The 15,617-nt window shown below is 51.4% G+C and overlaps 1 protein-coding gene across 3 annotated transcripts in view; it reads right to left on the bottom strand.

Moving 5' to 3' along the window:
* Positions 1-15,617, bottom strand: part of CCNF (cyclin F) — a 207,402-nt gene that overhangs the window by 175,116 nt on the left and 16,669 nt on the right. The gene's annotated exons all lie outside the window — the stretch shown is intronic.

Raw genomic sequence — 15,617 nt, 5'->3', positions numbered from 1 at the left:
CACCATCGGCATTCCTCGCCGCAGCATGCTGTCTGAGAGCCACCACTCCATGCTGAGTCGGGCCGCAGGGAGCCAAGAGAGTCTGCATTGGTAATCCTGAGGTACTGGAGACCATCTTTGGAGTAGAGCATACTGTAGAGGTCTCAGGTGCGCTCTCGCCCAGGGCACCAGTTCCATGGTGGCCGTCATCAATCCAAGCAGCTGGACAATGTCCCAAGCTCGCGGGCGGGGCATCCTCAGGAGCAGACAGTCCTGATTCTGAAGCTTGCACCGCCTTTGCTCGGGTAGGTACACATACCCCGAGGCTGTGTCGAACCTGGCCCCCAAATATTCTAGAGACTGCGAGGGGGTCAGGTGACTTTTGGCCAAATTGACGACCCAGCCCAGAGATTGAAGTACTGAGACCACTCTGGCTGTTACATGCTGACTCTCTGCAGCAGAGTTTGCTCGAATGAGCCAGTCGTCCAGGTACAGGAGAACCCGAATACCCTCTCGCCTTAGAAAGGCAGCTACTACCACCATAACCTTCGAAAAGGTGCGGGGAGATGTGGCGAGGACAAAAGGCAAGGCCCGGAACTGGAAATGCTTTCCCATCACCGCAAACCTCAGAAACGTCTGGTGGGGGGGCCAAATTGGAATGTGCAAGTAAGCTTCTTTCTGGTCCAGAGACGTGAGAAACTCTCCTGGCTGTACTGCCGCAATGACGGAGCGCAGGGTTTCCATGTGAAAATGCCGCACTCTCAGGGACTTGTTTAATTCTTTTAAGTCCAGAATAGGGCGAAAAGACCCTCCTTTTCGCGGCACCACAAAGTAGATGGAGTAGCAGCCACAGCCGTGTTCGGCGGGAGGTACCGGGGACATGGCCCCTATCTGAATCAGACCTTGTAAAGTCTCCTCTACCGCCGCCCGTTTGGCGGCAGAACCGCATCGAGACTCCACAAACACGTCTCTTACAGGGGCGTCGAATTCTATTCTGTAACCGTCTCTGATCAGGTCCAAGACCCACTGATCTGAGGAAATGTTGGCCCACTCCTCGGCAAAGAGGGAAAGACGTCCTCCGATGACAGGACTCGAGGAGATGGCTGGTGCACCATCATTGAGAGGGTCGCCCCTGAACTCCAGGCCTTGAGCCAGTGGCTGTGGAACGTTTGTCCGAGCGAAAGGAGTTCCTCTGCTGAAAACGGGCACGAGAAGTGAACCCAGCAGAACGCCCCGGGCGGTACTTTCGAGCTTCACAGAAGCGAGGTCTGTAAGAGGAGTGGACCGCCGCACCCTTAGAGGAAGACCGAGGCCTATCTTCGGGTAAGCGCTGGGGTTTAGCCTCACCCAGGCCCTTCACAATTTTCTCCAACTCCTCACCAAACAGGAGAAGGCCTTGAAAGGGCAACTTCACCAACCTTTGCTTAGAGGCCATGTCCGCCGCCCAATGCCGTAGCCAAAGAAGATGGCGAGCCGCCACTGCTACTGCCATGTGTTTAGCCGAAGTTCTGACAATATCATAAAGGGCGTCAGCAAGAAAGGACAAGGCCGACTCCATCCGTGGAGCCACATCTGAAAAGGGCTCCGCTCAATCACCGGGCTGTTCCACTGCCTGTTGCAACCAAGCCAGGCAGGCTCTAGCAGCATAACAACTGCATGCAGACGCCCCAATAGTGAGAACTGCAATTTCAAATGACCGTTTAAGTGCTGATTCCAGTCTACGGTATTGAATATCCTTCAGGGCAACAACTCCAACCGGGAGGGTAGTTCTCTTCGTCACAGCTGTGACTAGGGCATCCACTTTAGGCATAGCAAAGCGAGCCATATGCTCCTCACTCAGCGGTTATAATTGCCCCATAGCCCTGGAAACTTTCAAAGGTCCCTCGGGGTCAGCCCATTGAGCCGAAATAAGCTCTTGGATGGAGTCATGCAAAGGAAAGGCTCGAGCAGGCTTTTTGGTACTAGCCATCCTAGGATTCACAGAGGAGGCTGTGCCACTGGCAGGGTCCTCAATAGAGAGAGCCTGCAGGGCATCAGAAATAAGCGCTGGCAGCTCATCACGGTGGAAAATCCTCACCGTGGAGGGATCGTTCAGATCCTGAGTCACTTCTGCACCGGACTCTGGCTCCTCAGACCGTTAAGGCCTGCCAGAATCCTCCGAATCCTCGCAGCCCGACCACGGGGGGGGGGGGGGGGGGGGGGGGGGGGGGGAGGTGCAGCACTCTCTGAAGGGGAATGAGCCCTTCTGCGCTTCATATTCTACCAATTATCAGGGAATAACGCCTCAGAGGGCATACCCAGGCTAGAATCCACCGGGGGGAGGCATTAGAAGAGCCCCTTGCCGGGCTTTGTGGGAGAGCCCTTTTAAGCATGTATGTTTTATGCATTAATAAGACAAAATCAGGGGAGAAAAACTCACCCTAGGCACCCGGATCTCTGCCGGGGCTAGTAGCTCCCATATCAGCCTCACTCCGAGGCCTCTCCGTCTCAGCGGAGGTCGCGCCATGTGGTAAATTCAAAATGGCGCCCGCTGCCAGCTCAGAGCGCGAAGAATCGTCGCTCGCTATGCTCGGGCCGGCTCTAACGTCTGTATAGCACGATTTACAGAGCCCCGCTGCTGATCTGCGCTTGCTACACTTGGAACAGCGCTTTACTGTCTCTGCAGCCATCGCCGAAAATGGCGGTAAAATGCAAAATGGCGGTTCATGCCAAAATCGCTCCGATCGCGGGCCCACCCCGGAGGAGTCAGAAAACACTTACCTCACTGGACCGAGTATCACAGCTCCGGTCCCACAGAAAAAGGCAAGGAAAAACCTCTGTTCCAGCGTCTAAGCACCAAAACATGACTTTTTTTTTTTTTACGCTGTGAGGAAAGCAGAGGTAAATAGAACTCCGGAGGCTCAGGTGAGTGGGAAAGGCAGGGAAAGGGCGAACCTATGTGCCTGCATCCACTGTTGGTGGGGAAGGACAGGGAAAGCTAAGCAATGTGTCCACATCCACGGAGGTATGGGTAAGGCAGGGAAAGGGCAAACCTATGTTCCTTTAAAGTGAAGCTGCTATAGCCTCCAACACCCCTGCTAACAACTGGTAAAAGCACAGGAGCAACCTCTAGGCAGATTTTAGATGGAGCTCGAAGAAGCTGCAGCCACCCTGCTAGGGGAGATAGAGAATACTGAAGAGAGGCAGTGGAGCAAGCTGGAATGAGGCACTGAAAAAAGTGTGCTCTCTATCTCCCTCTGCTGGTTGATGGACACAACCCATCTGTAATGGCTGCATCTGCTTGATGACAAGGAAGGGCAACTTATGTTTGGTTGAAGCAGCCAATCAAGACAAATATTGTGATTTGAACAACATAAGCACTTAAGACTGTATACATTTCTCAATGGGCAACAAGGAAACCATATCAGAGCTGGAGTGATATGGTCTGAGCGAGCCATGTACATGTATAAGCTGTGAAGCTATGCGCAAAACCAGCTGCAAAGTGCTAAGAGTAGACACGAACAAGCCATGCAATACTAGGATTCCAAAAATCCACACAGGACATAAAAGCTTGAAGTACAGTACAGAAATCAGATTCTGCAAAGACAGGATGCAAGCATCTAAATATCTTCAGCTTGTGAAAAAATTGATTGCAATGGTAACATGCACACAGTCTTGTATCCAAAACACAGATACTGGACACAAATGTCCAAGTCAGCCATGTGAAAAGGAGGAACAAAGCTCTTGTATCTTCAAGAGGGTCTTAGTTTTATGACAATTTACCAGACTACAACCAGTCAGCTAAGAAATAGCACTAAAACAGAGCCGATAAAGAAAGACCATCCCCCAGGGAAACAGGTGCATATAATCAAATGTCATGTGCAAAAAAGTGATGAAGACCATAAGCCCTAATATCACCACAAAAGATTTAAGTAAAGATTACAAATCAAAGCAGAGAGGGATGAGTCCTGAGGTGCGTGGCACGTCTGATAGAGCACCATGAAGACACTGGTGTCCCTACCCAAACCTGCTGCTGGCGATCAGTCAAGAAGAAAACCAATGGTCAACAGTCCCACCCAGGACCATAGAGCCAAGATGGATCTTAAATTTCTCATTGTCATTCCCAGATACAGCTTGGCACATGGGCATAGTATGATGTAATCAAATTCATAAGTACAGAACAAATTTGATAAATCCCACAATCACATGTTCATAGAAACCATTCACCAATTCCCATCAAAATTAAGTGAAATTTGAAAGCGCTCAGGTTCAGCGTGAAGTCACCATTCAACTGAGACTGACTGAAGGAGAACCATCATTGCCACCAATCATGCTCTCATATGGGCACCAAAAAGTCCCAGACAGCAAGGGTAAAGACTAATAAGTATATAAATAGAATAAACGAATATATTTTTTCTACACTATGATCAATGACAAAAAGAAACTACTTATCTCAATATTCACGCAACATTGTGTTGTTTGACCAATGTAATATAAGCCACAAGGACATTAAATACAATAAACGCACAAACTATTGCAATCAGTCCTGCTCCTTACATAAAACACTATCCACATGCAGGAAAGGAGCACTGCAGCACATATTGACAGAAAGTACATTGGTCACATTTATAATGACCAGGGGAGTCATTCCTGTGTTGCACCTCATTGGACAACAATTCTCCAATGTTTCTATTCATCTTATACCAAATTTAGGAAGTTCTCACAACTGGGGATGGCCACTAAGTATATCCCAATATTTTTGAAAGATCACCAGGAGCTCCAGAAGGTTGATCTGAAGACCTGTTTCCTGGATGGACCAGGATCCTTGAGTGTGAAGTCCATCTACATAAGCTCCCCAACCCAGAAGAGATGCATCCGTCATCAGAACCTTTTGAGGTGGAGAAATTTGGAATGGTAGCCCCAAAGTCAAATTGGATCTAATGGTCAACCACAGCAGAGAGAACAAGCTCTGGGGACACTGATATCTTCTAGATCTCCCATAGCTTGGCACCACTGGGAGGCTAGAGTCCATTGGGCAGATCTCATGTGAAGGCATGTCATGGAAGTCACAAACTGTGGAAGTCATGTGGGTCTAAGAGCCTCAACATCTGCAAAGCCGTGACCTGCTGAGAGACTTGAACCTGAGAAGCCAAAGCAACTAGAGTGTCCACTCTCAATTCTGGGAGAAAAGTTTGAATCTTCTGTATATCGAGCAAGGCTCCAATTCCAATTGCTGGGCAGGGTGAAGATGGGACTTGGGGTAGTTTATAACAAACCCTAGTAGCTCTAGTACCTGAATAGTCCTCCACATGGACTTCCAAGCGCCGTCCTCAGACATGCTCTTCACCATCCAATCATCGAGGTAAGGGAACACTTGCAACCCCAGCCTGTGTGGTGACGCTGCAACTACTGCTACGCATTTGATAAAGATCCTGGGTGCTGACGTGAGGCCAAAAGGCAACACACAGTACTGGAAGTGGTGTGTTCCTACTCACTAATTTATCTTCTATTTCGGCTGGGAAGTATCGGGATGTGTGTGTGTGTGTGTCCTTTAAGTCCACAGAGCATTGCCTATTGTGTTGCTGAATCATGGGAAGAACGTGCCCAGGAAAACCATCCTAAACTTTTCTCTGATCAGGAGTTTGTTCAGGGCCCTTATGTCTAGGATGGGACACATCCCCCCACCCCCCCCAAATCTTTTGTACGAGGGGTCCTTATGTCTAGGATGGGACAATGACTGCATTGGCCTTTAGAAGGGTGGAGAGCTCCTCTTCAAGTACCTGCTCGTGCTGAGAGTGGAAGTAATTAACTCAGTGGGCAATTTGGAAGTTTTTGAAGACAATTGAGGCCGTATCCAAGGCAGACTATTTGGAGAACCCACTGGTTGGAGGTTAAAAGGGTCCACCTTTCGTAGAAAAACTTTAGCCTCCCTACGACCAGCAGGTCTGGTACGAACACTGACAGCGGCTATACTCTGCTGGAGCCAGTCAAAAGCTCATCCTTTGCTTTGACCGGGGAGCAGCAAGGCCTTAGGCACACACTGTTGATGAGAATGAACGCACTGGGGTAGAGCCTGAGCAGGCTGGCAAGAAGTGGTGGCGTACCTACGCCTCTATGAGTAGTAGGCACCCCTCCTCGATTTGCCAAAGACTTCCTAGATAAGGAGGCTGATGCAGAAGGCGCCTGGTGGGAGAGAGAAGAGATGTATCAGTGTGTTTCTTTATTTGGTCAACAACCTTCAACCTTCACTCCAAAAAAGTTATCCCCCAGGCATGGTGTTGATCTTCTTGGGTGGACAGAGACCGACAGATGGTACTTCTAGTTCCTATTGAGGACTTGCTAGAGTACTTCGTGGAGAGGGACAATCACAGCCTCCCTAGGAGGATACTCGTTGTCCAGGACCTTGAGCATCTTAGCCCTAGGCTCGTCCTCCACTTCCAAATTAAATGGAATAGCCTCAGCCATTTCCTTCACAAAAGAGGGGAACAAAAGTACCTCCAGAGGAGACATTCACCTTTCAAGCGGAGGGGAGGGTTCAGAGGGGATGCCATAGGAATCATCCTGTGAAAAGTACCCTGGATCCTCCTCTGACTTCCATGAATGTTCCTCATCAATGTCAGACAAACTCCTCATGGGAGGGCTGAGAGAGCCTGCCTCGACTTTGAGGAACCATGTCCCCCGTGAGAGGCATCGAGGAGTCAGCTCCTGCCTCAACTGGCAAAGCTTCCTCCACCGATGTCGAGGGAGTACTGGCTTGGATGGCAGTCAATACCAGGGCCGCACGCAGTGCCAGAGGCTGTATAGCACACTGAGGGCCAAGAAGGGCAACGGGCAGCATGGTAGGCACAAGTACCCCCCAGAACCAAAGCACACTGTTGCAAAAGGCCATCCAGCAGCTCAGGGAACAAGGCCCGGATACGCTCATCGAGGGCAGACATTGGGAAAGACTAGGGTGCCAGCTCTGAGACAGTTTGCAAAGTTGATGGGGCCAAGACGGGAGTTGGGTTCAGACTGCTTGGGGACAGAAGAATCTGTACCTCCTGAATAAGTACAGTGAATCAGTAACTAGATGAGCTTTTGACGAGTAAGTCTACAATAAATAAAATGTATACATCAGCTTGTGTTATATTTTCTATATTATTTTCATTGTATCTCATTTGTGAACCAGTTAAGCACTGCAATATTTAATGTAGACCCCCTGATGAAGCCAGAGGTTTTGGTGAAACGGGTCCCAGTTGGGTTAAACAAGGTAAATGCTCGTTAAAAACAGTTTCCCTGATTATATGGGCTGTTATGTCACACATGTATTAAATGAGCATGATGTGCTGAAATGAGTAAAAGTTGGATTGCATGAGTTTTTACACATATATTATAAAATGGAGGTTTTTATGGATCAGTGATAGACATTGGCACCTTGATAGATAACACTTTCAAATACGACATGAAAAAGGTGAAATAATGGTCTGACCAGGGACCAGCTCCATCAGCCAGGAAATCCACCCTTATGATAGTCTAGGGCAGTGTTCCTCAAGTTGATCTTGGTACCCTTGGAGGGGCATAATCGAACGGGGCGCCCAAGTTTTCCTGAGGGCGTCCTTGCAGGACGTCCCCGCGAAGGGATGGGGAAACCCGTATTATAGAAAGATGGGTGTCCATCTTTCGTTTCGATAATACGGTCGGGGACGCCAAAATCTCAACATTTAGGTCGACCTTAGAGATGGTCATCCTTGGTTTTCAGCGATAATGGAAACCGAGGTCGCCCATCTCAAAAACGACCAAATCCAACTCATTTGGTCGTGGAAGGAGCCAGCATTCGTAGTGCACTGGTCCCCCTGTCATGCCAGGACACCAACCGGGCACCCTAGAGGGGCACTGCAGTGGACTAACTGATGCACTAACTGAATGGAAAAAACCCTTCCCATACCGATACCTTAGCGATTCAGAAAGGAACCGGCATGCATGAAAGAAAAGAAATCGCATGCAAATGAGCTGCTCACTGTTAGCTCATTTGCACACGATTTCCCTCCTAAGGAGGGGAAGCCAATGCAGAGCAGCCAAGCATTATGCATGGCTGCTCTGTATATGCCAAAGACGGCTTCATACATGCAGACAAGCTGCGTGTATAATAGCCTTCTACAGCCTTAAATAAATTGCAATCTACAACCTTAGAAAAATACAAGTCCAGGTGAAAACGTCCACGTGCTCGTCAGAGACGCCTTTTTTTTTTTTTTTTTTAAAGCGTATGGGTGAAGGACGTCCTTCGCTATGCCTCCGTCCCTGCAACAGCAGTTGAGGACCTCCTTTGCTATGCCTCCGTCCTTGCGATGGCAGTTGAGGATGTTCAAAATGTGAGAAGTACGCCCATGCTTGCTATGCCTCCGACACCCACTTTATTTATTTGGATTTTGGATCACAAGTAGCAGCTGTTGGATTTGAACTGGCCACCTCTGGATTGCAAGACCAGTGCTCTAACCACTAGGCCACTCCTCTACTCCCTTGAAATTTGGCCGTCTCTGTGGGGGGAGGGGGGCAGTTCAGGACGTCCAAAATGTTTGAAAGGATGTCGACGCCTTCGTTATGCCTCCGCTGACACACACATACCTCCCTTCCCATGGAACTGCATACTGCTGCAATGGACCCGAGTATGACATTTCAGGCTGGCAAAAAAAGTTTTTAAAGTTGTTTTTTTCAGGGTGGGAGGGGATTAGTCACCACTGGGGGAGTCAGGGAGGTTATCCCCGATTCCCTCCGGTGGTCATCTGGTCAGTTCACGCACCTTTTTGAGGCTTGGTCGTAAGAAAAAAAATGGACCAAGTAAAGTCGCCCAAGTGCTCATCAGGGACCCCTGGTCTTGGGTGGGGACCATGACAATCTAAGTCAGCCCTCAAGTTGACAATGCATCTAAAAAGGACTCCAAACCAGAGATGTCACGTGGAATAGATGGAAGGAGAAATTATGTTTTTCTTTAGTCAGCAAGGTAAAATTAGTTCTTACCTGGTACTTTTCTTTCCATTAGTCCCTACAGATCAATCCAGAGACTTGTGGGTTATGTCCCTCAACCAGCAGATGGAGATAGAGAGAACTCAGAGATTGGTATATGTGGTCCTGTGCAGCCAGCTCAATCACAGTATAAACAATACCAAAGCAGTAAAAGGAATCCCTTCATCCAACACGACACTCTCCTGCCTCTCTCGGAAGAATCACTTTGTATGAGGGAAACCTGTTGTACTACTATCTTTAAAAAAAAAAAATTTTTTTCAACTGTCCCATAGACTAAACAGAAGAACTGAAATGAAACCAAACAAAAACTAGAACCAGACATCATCAGAAAGGAAAACCAGGGAGGGCCTCCGGATTGATCTGTAGGGACTAATAATTATCAGGTAAGAATTTTATCTTCCATTGCGTCCCCAGATCAATCCAGGGACTTGTGGGATGTACCAAAGCAGTCCTCATGTAGGGTGGGCCCCACGCACCCCCGAGGTCAACACCGATGCCCCAAAGGCTGCATCCTGACGCGCTGCCACATCCAACTGGTAATGCCTTGAGAAAATATGCACCAATGCCCAGGTAGCCGCTTTGCAAATGTCTTCCAACAGCACCAAACGAGCCTCCGCGAAGGACGTAGCTTGCACCCGAGTAGAATGCGCCCGCAACCAATGAGGAGGATTCTTGCCCAAGGATACATATGCCGAACTAATCGCTTCCCAAAGCCAACGGGCCACCGTGGCCTTAGAGGCCATAGCCCCTTTCCTGCGTCCTGCTAACAGCACAGATTGGAACACCGGGGATTCTAGAAAAAAATCTGACAAAGGCCAAGCGAATTCAAGCTGGCCCACTCCTCCTGAAACAGACAGAGCCGTTCCCCAATAGCCGGAAGACGATGGGCCAGGGCCCCATCATTGTGCTCCTCTATTACCTTGCTGTCCTCTGGGACCCGAGGCGATTGCCCGCCTGTCACCCCGAAAGGACTGTTGCTTCTGTTGAAAGTGTGGCCGCTGGAAAGAGCCAGACCGAGCCGGCTTGTAGCGCTTAGCCTCCCTAAAAACGAGGGTGAACAGCCCTAGCGGATGCCTTACTCCGGTCCTCCGGCAGGCGCTGGCCCTTAGAGTCCCCTAGCTCTTTCACAATCTGAGCGAGGACATCTCCAAACAGCTTATCCCTGAAGGGCAAACGAGCCAAGCGAGACTTAGAATATTCTTCGCCACCCAATGCCTCAGCCATACCCACCGTTGGGCTGTCACTGCCGAGGACATCTTTAGCCGAAGCCCGAAGCATATCATAGAGCAAATCCGCCAGGTATGCTAGCCTAGACGCCAAAGCTGGCAGACAATCAATGAGTTCCTCCTCCTCCGAAGCCTTCTGGACCCACGAGAGAAGCCCGCGCTGCATAAAAACCACAGACAGACGCCTGCAGGCCCAACGAAGCCACCTCAAAGGCTGACTTCAGGGCTGCCTCCAGCTTACAGTCCTGAGGGTCTCGAAGAGCTGTTCCTCCTTCCACTGGTAAAGTGGTCATTGTGACTGTCGTAATTAAGGAGTCCACCATCAGCAAATGCAGGGAGTCCAAATCCTCCGAGTGCAGCAGATAAAGCCGTGACATGGCCCATGCCACCCTTAGACTTGAGTCCGGAGTGTCCCACTGAGCCGCAATGAGCACCCTCATGGCCTTGTGAATGTGAAAAGCCTTAGACGGCCCCCTAGTATCTGTCATAATGGAAGGGGCAGCCACAGCAGCAGGCGTCAAATCCGGTGTACAGATGTTTAATACCTCCAGCACCTGCACTATAAATGCCGGGAGCTCCTCCTTGCGGAATAGCCGCAGCGCCATCGGGTCATCTTCACCTGGTGGCAGCTCCCTCTCCTCCAACCCGTCAGGAGCAGCCAGCAGGGAGTCCCCTGACAACTGACCCTCCTCCGGGTCCGATGGACCACAGAAATCCTCTTCCAAGGAAGACAACTCCAAACGAGGCCTCCTAGGGAGACCCTGAGGCATGACAGGCTGGGGACTCTGAGTACCAGGCAACAGAGCCTCTGGAGCTGCTGATTTTAACAAAACAGCCCTGTGCATATGGCCACACCACGCGCCAGCACTTGTGCTCCAAAATGCGCGCCCCTCCTGGCAGCCACATCCAGCCTGTAATGTCGGGCAAACGAGAGCTTAGAAGCCCATGTCGCTGCACTGCATATCTCTTGAAGAGAGAGTGCTTCAGTTTCAGCCCAAGAAGAGGAAATCACTCTTGTGGAATGTGCCTTAAAGGCTTCAGGCGGAGGCCGGCCAGACAGCAGATATGCTGAAAAAAAAAAAAAATAGCTTCTTTGAGCCAACGAGCCAGAGTAGCTTTAGACGCTGGAGACCCTCTGCAAGGACCTGACAACAAAACAAAAAGGTGATCAGAGGTCCTGAAAGCATTTGACATGCACAGATACTGCAACAGAGCCCTTCGCACATCTAGAAGGTGCAAATGCAGAAATGGGTCTCAACAGGACAGCGCCTGGAGCTTAGACACCCATCTCGCCGAAGTAACGGCCACCAACAAGACCGTCTTAAGGGTCACATCCTTCTCCGAAGCTCACCTAAGCGGCTTGAAGGGCGAACAATGAAGGGCCTTTAAAACTAACCCCAGGTTCCAGGCCAGACACGGAGCCCGCACGGGAGGACGGAGCCGAAGCACCCCTCTAAGAAATCGTGCCACCTCCGGATAAGCAGCTAGGGAGAGGCCAGCCACCTTCCCTTGAAACATGCTAAGGCTGCAACTTGAACACGCAGGGAATTATAGGCAAAGCCTTTTTGTAAACCATCCTGCAAAAAGTCAAGTATTGGCGAGACAGAAGCCCGCATGGGTGTAATCGCTTTAGCAGCACACCAAGCCTCAAACTGGTGCCAAATCCGAGCATAGGCAACGGAATTGGAACGCTTGCGGGCCTGAAGGAGAGTAGAGATGACCTTGTTGGAAGCCCTTGTCTCTGAACTGCGCCCTCTCAATAGCCATGCCGTAAGACCAAAGCGGCAGGCATCCTCCATGGTTACCGGCCCCTGTGACAACAGGTTCGGTATCAGAGGCAAAGGAAGGGGAGCCTCCACCAGCATCCGCACACCACGGCCGCCTGGGCCAATCCGGGGCAATGAGAACCACCTCTCCTTGATGTAGCCGAATCCGCCGGAGTACTCGCCCTATCAAGGGCCCAGGAGGGAACACATACAGGAGGCCCCGAGGCCAGGGTTGAGCCAAGGCATCCAACTCCGCCGAGTGAGGATCTCTCCATCTGCTGTAAAGCATGGGACTTTGGCATTTGCGCTTGATGCCATAAGATCCGCTACAGGCTTCCCCCATTTGGCACAGATCTGAAGGAACACTTCGTCTGCCAATTCCCACTCCGCTGGGTCGAACTGATGCCTGCTTAGATAATCGGCTTGCACGTTGCTCTGACCTGCAATGTGAGCTGCTGACAGAAACTGCAGATGAAGCTTGGCCCAGTAGCAAATCTGCGCGGCCTGCACTGAGTGCCGCCTTGTCGATTTATTTAGGCCACTGGTGTCGTATTGTCCGACAGAACTCTGACAACCAGTCCCTCCAGGGTTGTGTGAAAGGCCAGAAGCGCCTGGAATATCACTTTCAACTCCAAGCGATTGATGGACCACTCCGACTCCTCAGGTGTCCAGAGACCCTGAGCATGCCTTCCCTGGCAATGTGCCCCCAGCCCTGCAGGATGGCATCTGTTACCACCAGGCACCAATCGGGAAGCGCTAGCGGCATTCCTCGCCGCAGCATGCTGTCAGAGCCATCACTCCATACTGAGCCGGGTCGCAGGGAGCCACGTGAGTCTGCGCTGGTAATCCTGAGATATTGGAGACCATCGTTGAAGCAGAGAACACTGCAGAGGTCTCAGGTGCGCTTTCGCCCATGGCACCACTTCCAAGGTGGCCGTCATCGACCCCAACAGCTGGACTATGTCCCAAGCTTGCGAGGCATCCTCAGGAGCAGACGGACCTGGTTCTGAAGCTTGCACCGCCTTTGCTCGGGTAGAAACACAAACCCCGAGGCTGTGTCGAACCGGACCCCCAAACATTCTACAGATTGAGGGGGGGGGGGGGGGGATCAGATGACCTTTGGGTATATTGACGATCCAGCCCAGAGATTGAAGTACTGAGACCACTCTGGCTGTTACACGATGACTCTCTTCTGCAGAGTCCGCTCTGATGAGCCAGTCGTCGAGGTACGTGTGAACCCGGATACCCTCTCGCCTGAGAAAGGCAGCTACTACCACCATTACCTTGGAAAAGGTTCGGGGAGCTGTGGCAAGGCCAAAAGGCAAGGCCCGAAACTGGAAATGTTTTCCAAACATCGCAAACCGGAGACACCGGTGGTGCAAGGGCCAAATAGGAATGTGCAAGTAAGCTTCTTTCAGGTCCAGAGACGTGAGAAACTCTCCTAGCTGTACCGCCGCCATGACGGAGCGCAGGGTTTCCATGCAAAAATGCCGCACTCTTAGTGACTTGTTGACTTCCTTTAAGTCGAATATGGGCCGAAAAGACCCTCCTTTTTGCGGCACCACAAAGTAAATGGAGTAACAACCGTAGCCAATCTCGGCGGGAGGCACAGGGACCACCGCCCCGAGGTGCAACAAGCCTTGCAAGGTCTCCTCTACCTCCACCCGTTTGACGGCAGAGCCACATCGGGACTCCACAAACACGTCTCTCACCGGGGCATTGAATTCTAATCTGTAGCCATCTCTGATCAGGTTCAAAACACACTGATCTGAGGTAATCTTGACCCATTCCTTGAGAAAGAGGGAAAGACATCCTCCAACTGCAGGAATCGAGGAGTGGGCCGGCGCACCATCATTGAGAGGGTCACCCATGAACTCCAGGCCTTGAGCCAGCCGCTGCGGAACGTTTGTTCAAGCGAAAGGAGTTCCTCTGCTGAAAGCGGGCACGTGAAGTAAACCAAGCAGAACGCCCCGGGTGGTACCTTCTAGCTTCACGGAAGCGAGATCTGGAAGAGGAGGGAATCGCCTGACCCTTAGAAGGCGGCTGCAGCCTATCCTCGGGTAAGCGCTGGGGTTTAGTTTCCCCCAGGCCTTTAACAATTTTCTCCAACTCCTCACAAAATAGGAGAAGGCCCTGGAAGGGCAACTCCACCAACCTTTGCTTAGAGGCCATGTCAGCCGCCCAAGCCGTAGCCATAGAAGGCGGCGAGCGGCCACAGCCATCTGTTTAGCCGAAGCTCTGACCAGATCATAGAGGGCGTCAGACAAAAAGGACAAGGCCGACTCCATCCGTGGTGCCACCTCCACAAGGGGCTCCGCTCCATCCCTGGGCTGTTCCACTGCCTGTTGCAACCAAGCGAGGCAGGCTCGAGCAGCAAAAAAACTGCACACAGGTGCCCATAAGGCTAGGCCTGAAATCTCAAAGGACCGTTTGATTGCTGATTCCAGACGTCGGTCCTGCATGTCCTTCAGGGCGACCCCTCCCTCTATTGGGAGGGTAGTCTTTTTCATCACAGCCATGATTAGGGCATCCACTTTAGGCACGGCCAAGCGTGCCAAGTGCTCCTCACTGAGAGGGTATAAGTGCCCCATTGCCCTGGCAACTTTCAAAGGCCCCTCAGGGTCAGCCCATTGAGCCGAAAAAAGCTCTAGGATGGAGTCATGCAAAGGAAAAAAGCTCTAGGATGGAGTCAGGCTTCTTAGTACTTGCCATCCTCGGATTACCAGAGGAGGCTTCGCCCATCAGAGGATCTTCAATAGAGAGAGCCTGTAAGGCATCAGAAATAAGCGCTGGCAGCTCCTCGCGGTGGAAAATCCTAACCGCAGTGGGATCATCCGGATCCAGTGGCAATCCTACACCTTCCTCTGGCTCTTCGGACACGAAAGCCTGCCAGATCCCTCAGAATCCCCATAGCCCGTCCACGTGGGGGGGGGGGGGGGGGGGGGGGGGAGGAAGGGGGGTGCGCCACTCTCTGAAGGGGAATTTACCCTTTTGCGCTTGTCTTGCGGACAACTGTCTGGGGAAAAAACCCTGACGGCAATCCCGGGCCGGTCTCCACCGGAGGGGAACCAGGTAGCAAGACAGACATCTGCGGCAGAGCTCTTAACATGAACGCTTTATGTAAAAGCAACACAAACTCAGGGGAGAAAGGTTCACCCTGGCCTCCGGTTCCAATCCGGGGTAAGCAGCTCCTCTGGTAGCCTCCATCTGAGGCTCCCCTCCGGCCTCAGACCCCTCCGCTCCTGCGGGAGTCGAGCCATGCGGCGCATCCAAGATGGCGCCTGCTGCCAGCTCCACCTAGCGGGAAGAAACCTCGCTCGCCATGCTCGGGCCGGCCATGACGTCTGAAGAGCACAATTTACAGAGCCCCGCTGTGGATCTGCACTTGCCACAACGTGAACAGCGCTTAACAACCTCCGCAGCCATCGCCGAGAATGGCGGAAATTTCAAAATGGCGGATTCACGCCAAAACGTCCCGATCGCGGCCCCTCCCCGGAGGAGCTACAAGACTCTTACCTCACCAGAGTCGCAGAGCTCCGGTCACGCTGCACAGACAGAAGGAAGCCTCAGAATCGCAGCGCTAACAAGCGCGTCACTTTTTTTTTTTTTTTTTTTTAAACGCTGTGAGGAAAGTTAGAGGCAACAGCTACAGAGGCACTCCGGAGGT

The sequence above is a fragment of the Microcaecilia unicolor genome, chromosome 8 (genome assembly GCF_901765095.1).
Source record: "Microcaecilia unicolor chromosome 8, aMicUni1.1, whole genome shotgun sequence".
In the NCBI taxonomy this organism is placed as follows: Eukaryota; Metazoa; Chordata; class Amphibia; order Gymnophiona; family Siphonopidae; genus Microcaecilia; species Microcaecilia unicolor.
The sequence above is the reverse complement of the archived record's forward strand: the minus strand, read 5'-3'. Positions and strand labels throughout refer to the sequence as shown.